The sequence below is a fragment of the Hibiscus syriacus genome, unplaced genomic scaffold (genome assembly GCF_006381635.1).
Source record: "Hibiscus syriacus cultivar Baekdansim isolate YM2019G1 unplaced genomic scaffold, ASM638163v2 tig00110387_pilon, whole genome shotgun sequence".
Taxonomy (NCBI): domain Eukaryota; kingdom Viridiplantae; phylum Streptophyta; class Magnoliopsida; order Malvales; family Malvaceae; genus Hibiscus; species Hibiscus syriacus.
The window spans coordinates 4,319,875-4,330,334 of NW_024062717.1; the positions used below are offsets into that span (position 1 = coordinate 4,319,875).

At 33.4% G+C, this 10,460-nt stretch overlaps 1 pseudogene; it reads left to right on the forward strand.

Moving 5' to 3' along the window:
• The first annotated feature begins 1,959 nt into the window (after positions 1–1,959).
• LOC120122728 lies at positions 1,960–4,959 on the forward strand (annotated as a pseudogene).
• Positions 4,960–10,460: the final 5,501 nt, after the last annotated feature.

A 10,460-nucleotide genomic window follows, 5' to 3' on the forward strand; every position in this document is an offset into this window, starting at 1 on the left:
ATACTCCACGTGACGCCAAAACATCGTATAGCGCGGTGCAGGGGGCACGCTTTACTGCTAAAGGTGTTAGATCGAGAAATATAATCTGACCGGTGTTAGATCGAGAAATATACTGTTTACCGGTGATATATCGAGAAAATCACCAGTATTTTAGGCAGGAAAGCCTCCAACTCCATTGATTTTTTTTAAAAGTATTTTGATATTTTATGTTTTAAAAAATAAAAATAATTTAATCTCTTTAGAAAACTATAATTTATGCGTTTTCTACCCTCTTTATTTAGTAAAAAAAGAATTATAATTTTGTATCACCCTTAAAAGTAAAAACAACTTATTGAAGTCATCAACTGATTTCACTTATAAAAAAAATATTATTTTTCATTAAAATTCTAAGTTCGAGCCACTGTATTTATATGATATTGATATTAAGTTGTCATTGATTAAAAATAAATTCTACATTTTAATCGCGGCAAACAATTTAAAACTAACTTATTAAAATCCTTTAATAGTTAAAACAACATCTACCAGTAGCAGGGTAATGACCAATGTCATGAATTTGTTTTGATTATATATTAACTATAAATCGACAAAACAATTAATTAAATTTAATAGAGAATCCAATCCTTTCATGAAAAGTTAAAACTAATTAACCCTACGGCAGGCAGTCAAAAGACGTTGAACTTTTGGACTCGGGACTTCCATTTTTCTCTCTCTTGCAAATCCAAAGACAGCCATATATAAAGCTTGAGGTTTTTATTAATCAATTGTGATTTTCACGTAATCCCCACTGATTACCTGTTAACCACTAATATTTTTTTATTTATTCAATAAATAATTATAGGCATTAATTAAAATAAAACCATGGATTATTTTATTTATTATGTGTAGACAGTCCTAATTTGGTTATTTACACAGGGCCTCTGGAAGTCCAAACAACCCAGTCTTCACGGCGACGCACAGTCCCGTGGATGCTGCTATTTTCCCAACCCATCTTTAATCAAACCTCACATTTCAAGGTCCATTATTCCCCAGGACTAAATAAAAACAGTTTCATTTATGAAATGTAAAAATATATTTATAATTTTTCTTTAAATAATTTAGAACGAATATAAGACCACATATGTTTAGAATTTTTTTTAAAATAGTATGTTATCAAAATCATACTAAAATGACCTTAAACGTCATTTACCTTATTTTAAAAATAGGAGCTTATATAATTAGTGATATGTCATATATGATGATTGATAAAGATATAAATTGTAAAGTTAATTTAGTTTAAGTTAATTTTGATTTAGTTCGACTTGTTTTGAATTTCGAATTGAATTTAAACCGTCATATTTGAGTGTGCATCAAATTTTAAATTAAATAAATTGATTCAAATAATATTTGGATCAAATTTACCTAAAATCCCATGATTCTAATGCAAACAAAAAAGCCTGTCCCTTTTGAAAATCCAATAAAAGGATTAATTAAGATCATTATCACCACGATAATCTAGCTTTAATACAAATTGGTAAACCCCAAAATGACACTTAGATAGCTTAACCAAACCTCCTGCCTTTGTCACTCTCGCTTCCTTAAAACTGCCGAAAGAAGAAGCAACTCACGTTTTCCAGATTCCCCAAGTTTTCACATATCTGTAATCACATATCTGTAATCACAATCTCTTTGATCATGTCCTTACCTGGAAAAGGTAGAAATTCAGCGGAAAAGGTAGAAGAAGTTTCCAAATTTGAGATTTCTCCCCATATCTTTCTTCACTTTCCATGTGAACTTCCCGAAACAATAATTTGATTCTTATTCTCAATTTTTTTACATCGTATTTGTCACCATTTTCATGCACTTGTTTCCTTTTCCCCCCAACCGTTACTATCTTTAACTCTTACAAAAACATCCCCGAAAAGACCCCAGACCCGTAACAAAGGCATGATCTTTTAACTGTGTTATTGTTTTTGCTTTGAAATGAGAAATCCAAATTTCGAAACTTTGATTTTCTGCGTTTCTTTTGCTTTGCCCTTTGTCGTGTCCTTTAATGGAGACTCTCAAATCCTGACCCGGGTCAAGAATTCACAGCTCGACGATCGGAGTGGGAAGCTCCGTGATTGGGTTATTTTGACCCCCGATCAAAGCCCTTGTAATTGGACCGGCATTAGGTGTGAAGCTCGGAACCACACTGTTATTTCGATTGATCTTACTGGATATGGAATCTCGGGCGGGTTTCCGTTTGAGTTTTGCCGGATTCGGACCCTCCGATTTCTCTATCTCGCTGATAATTTCCTCAACGGTTCACTGTCTTCTCAGGCTTTCTCTCCATGTTTTCGCCTACGGGAGTTTGACCTCTCGGATAACTTATTCATCGGCGAGTTACCGGATTTCGCATCAAATAATCTGGAAGTTCTTCGACTTTCTAACAACAATTTCTCCGGTGATATTCCCCTCAGCTTCGGACATATGCGATCTCTCAAAGTCCTTTCACTTGGCGGGAATTTACTTGACGGAAAGATTCCTTCATTTCTGGGTAATCTTTCTCAGTTGACTAACTTCGAACTCGGGTTCAATCCTTTTAAAGCGAGTCATTTGCCGAAGGAGATCGGAAACTTGTCGAAGCTCGAAGTTTTATGGTTATCGAACTCGAATCTCGTGGGAGAAATTCCGTTTTCCATTGGTAATCTCGTTTCGTTAAAGAATCTCGATTTATCATGCAATTCTTTGAGCGGTAAAATCCCAGAAAGCTTATCAATGTTAAAGAATTTGGTGCAAATCGAACTGTACCAGAACCAGTTAACCGGTGAATTACCTGAGAGTTTAGCTGAGTTGCCGGCTCTTCTTCGGCTCGACGTTTCACAGAACAGCCTCACCGGTAAATTACCGAAGAAAATCGCTGCAATGCCACTCGAGTCTTTGAATCTCAATGACAACTTTTTCATTGGAGAAATTCCTGGAGTTTTAGCTTCGAATCAGCATCTCACTCAGTTAAAGCTCTTCAATAACAGCTTTACTGGAAAGTTGCCGTCCGACATTGGTAAGTTTTGTCCTTTGGAAGAATTTGATGTTTCAACGAACAATTTCAAGGAGGAGTTACCGCCATTTCTTTGTTACCAAAAGAAGCTTCAACGCATTGTCGTTTTTAAGAATCGGTTCTCCGGGAAAATACCGGAATCTTACGGCGAATGTGAATCCTTGAATTATGTTCGAATGGGTGATAATACACTTTCTGGTAACTTGCCTGAAAAATTTTGGGGTCGCACTTTAATTCAATTTCTTGAATTAGAAAACAATCATTTCGAGGGTTCAATTTCTTCTTCAATCTCAGCACTTCAACAACTAACCAGTCTTCGGCTTTCCGGTAATGATTTCTCCGGCGAGATTCCAGTTGGTATTTGTAAACTGAAGAATTTGACACAAATAAATCTGAGCAGAAATCAATTTTCTGGTGAACTACCGCATTGTATCACTAATCTGAAGTTGCAAGCACTTGATTTGCAAGATAACGAGTTATCAGGGAAGATTCCAGATTCAGTGAGTTCGTGGACTGAGTTAAACTGAGCTGAACCTTGCCAGAAACAGATTCACCGGTGAAATTCCACCCACCCTCGGTAACCTACCGGCTTTACTTTACCTCGATTTGTCCGGTAATTTACTGAGTGGTAAAATTCCAGAAGATTTAACGAAACTGAGGCTGAACCAGTTTAACCTCTCGGGTAATTATTTGACTGGCAAAGTGCCTTCGGGTTTCAATCAGGAGTATTTCGTTGCGGGTTTATTGGATAACCCGAATCTTTGTAGCCCGAACTTGAAACCGCTTCCGCCATGCCCGAGAATCAAACCCGCTACATTATATGTCATTGTTATTATAACATCCTGTTTTCTACTACTCATCGGGTCGCTCATATGGTTTTTTAGAACCCGCTCCAAATTTTTAAGCAAAACCCGACTCCCCTATAAAGTAATATCGTTTCAACGAATCGAGTTCAGCGAAGCGGAGATATTCCCGTTTCTAAAAGACGAGTGTATCATCGGAACAGGTGGGTCGGGTCGGGTATATAAAGTGAAACTCAAATCCGGTCAAACCGTGGCGGTTAAGAGATTATGGGGTGTTAAACGTGAGGCGGAAGATGTGTTCAAATCCGAAACCGAGACATTGGGTCGGATCCGACATGGCAACATCGTGAAATTATTGATGTGTTGCAGCGGAGATGAGTTCAGGATACTGGTTTACGAGTACATGGAGAATGGGAGCTTGGGCCACGTTTTGCACGGCGACAAGTGTGCAGGTTTAGCGGATTGGCCGAAACGGTTCACGATAGCGGTCGGCGCCGCTCAGGGGTTGGCCTATTTGCACCATGATTGTCAGCCTCCCATCGTGCATCGCGATGTGAAGAGTAACAATATATTGCTGGATGCGGAGATGAGACCACGCGTGGCGGATTTCGGGCTGGCAAAAACGTTGCAGATTGAGGTTGGGGACGGTGATGGTGGTGGTGGCGCAGCCATGTCTCGCGTCGCCGGAACCCATGGCTATATCGCTCCAGGTACTATTTTATGCTGATTTTCTTTCGCGAAATGTTTATCTAATTATATTGATCTAATCATTGCAGAATATAGTTACACATTGAAAGTGACGGAAAAGAGTGATGTTTATAGTTTTGGCGTGGTGTTACTGGAATTGATCACCGGGAAAAGGCCAAATGACCCATCATTTGGTGAGAATAAGGACATGGTGAAGTGGGTTACAGAGGTTGCTTTATCTCCATCATCTGCCGAATGGGTAGCTGAGATTGTTGATCCAAGGATGAAGGCATCAGCATCAGATTTGAAGGAGATAGAGAAAGTGTTGAACGTGGCTCTCCAGTGTACTTCTGCGTTTCCTATTAACAGGCCTTCCATGAGAAAGGTTGTTGAATTGCTAAAGGATCAATGGTGATTTTGAAGATCAAACATTTCCCTCTTTACTTTGCTTTCTCGGAGGGCTTGTTTATGAGAAATGTAAAATGGGATGCTTTGCATTTTTACAAATCAATTTTAAGCCTGCAGATGAATTGATCCACATACAAATTTTAAATTTTTATAATATTATTGGATCAATCCTTATTTTGCCACGTTGGATCATTTCATATAGGATTAGGTATCGACATGGGTTGGACTAGATTGGATTTCTGGTTAATCTGGTCTGAATTGTGTTTAGGTGATTTTATCCAATTTGAAATTCAATTCGTCTTATGAGATAAAACTCTCCCCTCATCTGACTCGATAGATTATATGTATATATATAAGTAATTCTGAATTTTATTTGATAAAATAGAGATCTAATTGAAAAAGTTAATATATTGAAGGGTATTATTGTAATTTTCTTTAAATATATGAGTTATAATTATATTATTTATCTGGTTAGTGTTCTATTAGTCTGGCCAAACACAGTGGGAAACATAATTTTAAATTAATTTGTTTATTAATTACATGTTGCAATACAAACTACAAAAGAATTAACACAAATTACTAGATTTCCAATCGAACCTTAGTATACCAAAAGTGAACAAATAATTAAATTAATCCTACCAAAATTTAAAAAATCAAAATAAGTGGACTGGAATGTAATATCAAATCCTCCTAAAAACTCCCATTTTCAAAATGTAGCAGTAAAGTGAATGCCATATGGCAATCTTTGTTGAATTAAGAAGACCTGCTGCCCTTCTTTGTGTTCATTATTGAAGCATTATAAGTAAGATTTGTGGGTCATTGGAATCATAATTAATATCAACGTGAACCTTTTTCTTTAAACTGATTTTGCCAACAATATTATTAAATTGTATCGCTTTCCCAAATGTTGAATTATGAATCAAAAAGTGTGTCGTGTCATGTTGTGGTTGGACCGTTTTCTGGCTTTGTTTATGAGATGCTGGGGATATTAAATTTGTTTTAGCTGATGAAGAAGAAATTTGTGTCATTTATGGGAAATATAGTCAAATTACTTCCTTCTTTGATCTGAAAAACGGTCCAAATTTCGTATGCCTTTAAGTAGTTATCGTCAATAAGCTGGTTTCCATTTCTTCGTCGCAAAACTAATCACATGCATGCTATCGTTATCTTGCTTCTCCTCTTATTGTGTTTTTTTTAATCGATCTTCAATCCTTCGATGTAATTTTATCTATGTATTGTTAAGAAAATACTGAATTATGATTTCAGTTGTTATTACGATTGTGGTGTTACGGTCACGAACATTACAATATGATTTATTTCTTAAAAAAAAACTATATTTTTATGTTGTGGATACAATTACAATATTATAATAACCTTAAAAATATTACAATGCAATCGTTGTACTATATTACAGCGGCTATTGAATTCTATTGTTTGTTCTTTTTGACCATGGTTTTAACAACTTTAACTTCATTATTATTGTCTGGTGTAGTTGATCTTTAAGATCACTAGAGCAAAGTTCAAGAGAGAAGATACTAAAGTTAGTTGAGCCCACGTTACAAGGTAAAAAGTTAGTAATTTTGAATTAGAAGATCCCTTTGTTCAAGTTAATTTGATTTTATCGATTTTTCTTCTTGTGTGAACCACATGAGATGAAAAAAAATTGAGTCAAAGTTTACTTCAATTTTTTAAGGGGGAGTGTTAGATCGAATATATGTCTGTCTAATAAATTTATATACAAGTTATTCATAACTTCTTCTAAGGGCGAGTGTTGAATCAGACAAGTCAAGAGAAAAAAAATCAAGTTAGTAAAATTTATAAGTATCTTATCATTCATTTTATTTGAAATTGTTTTCGGTCGAGTTTATGAAATTTGAGTTGAGTTAAATTAAATATATTTGTTTAATTTTTTTTTTCAAATTTAAATGTAATTATTTATAACATTATGATATTGATTATACCAATTTAAATGGTTTCCTCTCATAATAGACAATATATTTTTATATTCCTTTTTACATAGATAAGTAAGATTTATAATGTTATTTAATAAATCGGATCTAAATTATATAATATTTTAAAAATATGAATTTCAAGACAAAATATTTATATAAGTATAAAGTAACGAAAAAATTTATGAGATTTAAAAATTTATAAGAAGTTATAAATGAAAAAGATTACAGGTGATTTTCGTTTTTATTTTAATAAAAACTAAAAGGTAAGCGAGAAAGTATATTTTCTTTAAATAATAAAATAACTTTTAAAAATTAAAAATGTATAAAACAATAAAAAAATTATTGTCTTCACTAAAAATATTTTGTAATTTTCAAAACAAATATTTTTAAATAAATAAATTTACTCATTTTTAAGTTTTTTAGGAATGAAAATAAAAATATTTGTAGGAACCAAATCAAACAAAACCTAACTTTCCTTTCAGAAAAATATCATTCTTTAAATTTCAGATTCCATCCGTATTACCTCTTCATTGTAACACCTCTAATCCATACTCAACCCAGATACGAATCTGAGGTGTCACATTGACTTTTAAAACCTTTACTTGATGAAAACTAGTTGAAAATTTTAAAAAATTTATTTGCATTTAAAAGGAGAACCCTTATATAATATTTACATTGAAAATCAATAATCATCATAAAATAAATAAATACTTAATATATTTTATAAACTTCAAATAGTGTCCTTACAGAAAAGATGGAGCATTACAATTTAAAACTTTATATTACATGCCAACAAAATCACAAAGTAATAATAAGAACCTACATTTCAAATTGTTCTGATATGATCTTCTACCGAAGTATGTTGTCATCTCCTAGCTTTAATCCTCGTCTTTCCTTGAACCTATGTGTAAAACATTCACATGCTAAGTCATTGACTTAATGAGGCAAAAATGAGTATAAAGAAATAAAGTATTTACTTAACACTTTCAAGAAACATTGATCAAGGAAATCCATATAACTTTCATACACATTATTATAATCTTATACATTGTTAAGTTCATATACTTTTGTTTATAGAGCCCATCACATATTATTGAGAACTCAAGGTATTCAAGTACATTGAGGTTGTGCACTAATGCAGTCACCACTGCTCATATAAATTGCACCGAAGTGCACGTAGAATTTGTCCAGAAGGACCACGTAGAATTTGTTCCAAAGGACCGCATAGAACCCTTGACTCTTGGCGTGCAAACTATACCTCTAATTCTTATACATATACTTTGGACTTTAACCATATAATTATTTCTTGTTTCATTATTTAAAGTGTGTCTTATTCACATAGAATACATTCTCATAAGGTACTTTCACGTAGAACATTTTCGTATAAACATATTCACATATCGCATGTTCACATTCATGTGCATATAACAATTAAAACATAGCTTTAGAATTGTAACTTAAATAAAACATTATAAAAATATTGCATAAAACAAATAAAATGATTTTCGATAAAAAAACGTTTAGGTTGGCTTATCGCCGTAATCCAATCTAATATAAAACATATTAGTTACACTTACCTTTGCCTCACGTAAGTTTTAAACGAAGTCCTTTTTCTTTTCGATCAATCTCGTACTATGTCGATTCCTTCGGTACAATTTCAAACCAAATATACACATAGATATATCCAATATCAATACCAACTTTCCATTAATGTATATCAAATTAGCAATTACAAAAACAAAACGAACTCCCAATTAAAATTCATATTGAATAGTATCGGTACCCCTCCTATAATACCGATACTTCTATACTATGGTACCAATTCCCACTTCAGTATCGATACCATTTTGACATTCTGGAATTTCATCCTCAATAATAGTATCGATATCTCATTCTTGGTATTGATACCCCACTTCAGTATCGATACTAATTCAATTAGTACTGATAATGTTATCATATTCAACCTATTTCTTTCAATTTAACATTATAGTATCGGTATTGTTCTTCCAGTACCGATACCATAGCCCATATTTCATTTAGTTCACTTTGAATTTTACCCAAAATTCACCTAAATCTCTTACTCTTAGCTCCATTCAACTCCTCAAACTCACTAACACTTATCCTAATCAACTTATATCCAATAATCCTCTTATAACATCCAAATTTCTCTATGGAATTCTTAAAACTAAAAATCATACATTTCATTCAAACATGTTCTCAATCATCTCTAACACTTTAAATATCTTATTTAGACCTTTGACAAGTCAATTACACCTTTAGAATCCAATTATTAACCAAAATTCAATCTTTCACTTAAAAACCCATTTCACTAATTCAATAAGAATTCCTTAGTAACTTAGTTTTTCTTCATCTTTAAGCTTCTTTAATCTTATATACAATTTAAAGATTCAAAACAAACCAAAAATTAAAGAAACAACCAACTTGAAAGTAATTCACCTTGGAAAATGAAGGTTCACGGTCAAGAAGAAGAATAAGATAAGATAACTCAGAGTTCCAAACTTTTCTTTCCCTTTTTCTAATTCCTCACATGCTTAAATGGGTTTAAAAATGAATTTTAATTTTATTTTCTGCAAAAATACCAATATGCCTTCCCTTTCTTCCATTTTTGCTAAAAAGTCCTAACCATAAACTTAGAAAAAATAATCCTTGAACTTTTCTATTTATCAAATTTAACCACTAAATTTTGAATCTTTACATTTTAGTTTCTGACTCGATATTTGGGGTATTACAATTCTCTCCCTTAAGAAAATTCGTCCTTGAATTTTCAATGTACAAAGAGATGAGGAAATTGTTGTCTCATGTCCTCTTCACGTTCATGTCATCTCTTCTACCTTGTGAGTTGTCCAAAGAACTTTAACTAATGAAATCGCCTTGTTTCTTAGTTGTTTGACTTCATATGCTAAAATCTGCACTGGTTCTTCCTCGTAGGTCAGATCAAGTTGAACTTCTATTTTTTCTGTTGCTATGATGTACGAATGATCTGATTGATATCTCCTGAGCATAGACACGTGAAACACATCATGGATCTTTTTCCATTCTGGTGGCAATGCTAACTGATATGCCACTGGTCCTACTTTTTTTAATATCTTATAGGGTCCAATGAACCTAGGACTGAGCTTTCCTTTTCGATCGAAACGAAGTATTTTCTTCCAATGAGAAATTTTCAAAAACACTTTGTCTCCTACTTGGTACTCAATCTCTTTTCTTTTCAAATATGCGTAGGACTTTTGTCTATCTGATGCCACCTTAAGGTTATGCTGGATCACTTGAACCTTTTCTTCTACTTCTCTAATCAAATCAGGACCATGAATATTTTGATCTTTTAATTCATATCAATTAAGCGTTCTGCATTTCCTTCCATATAACGCTTTACACAGTGCCATTTTAATGCTTGATTGGTAATTATTATTGTACGCAAATTCTGTAAGGGGTAGATACTTCTCCCACAATCCATGGAAATCGACCACACATGCTCTTAACATATCTTCCAGAACCTGAATTGTCATTTCTGATTGACCATTAGTCTGTGGATGAAAAGCTGTGCTAAAATTCAATCGGGTACCCAAAGCTCCA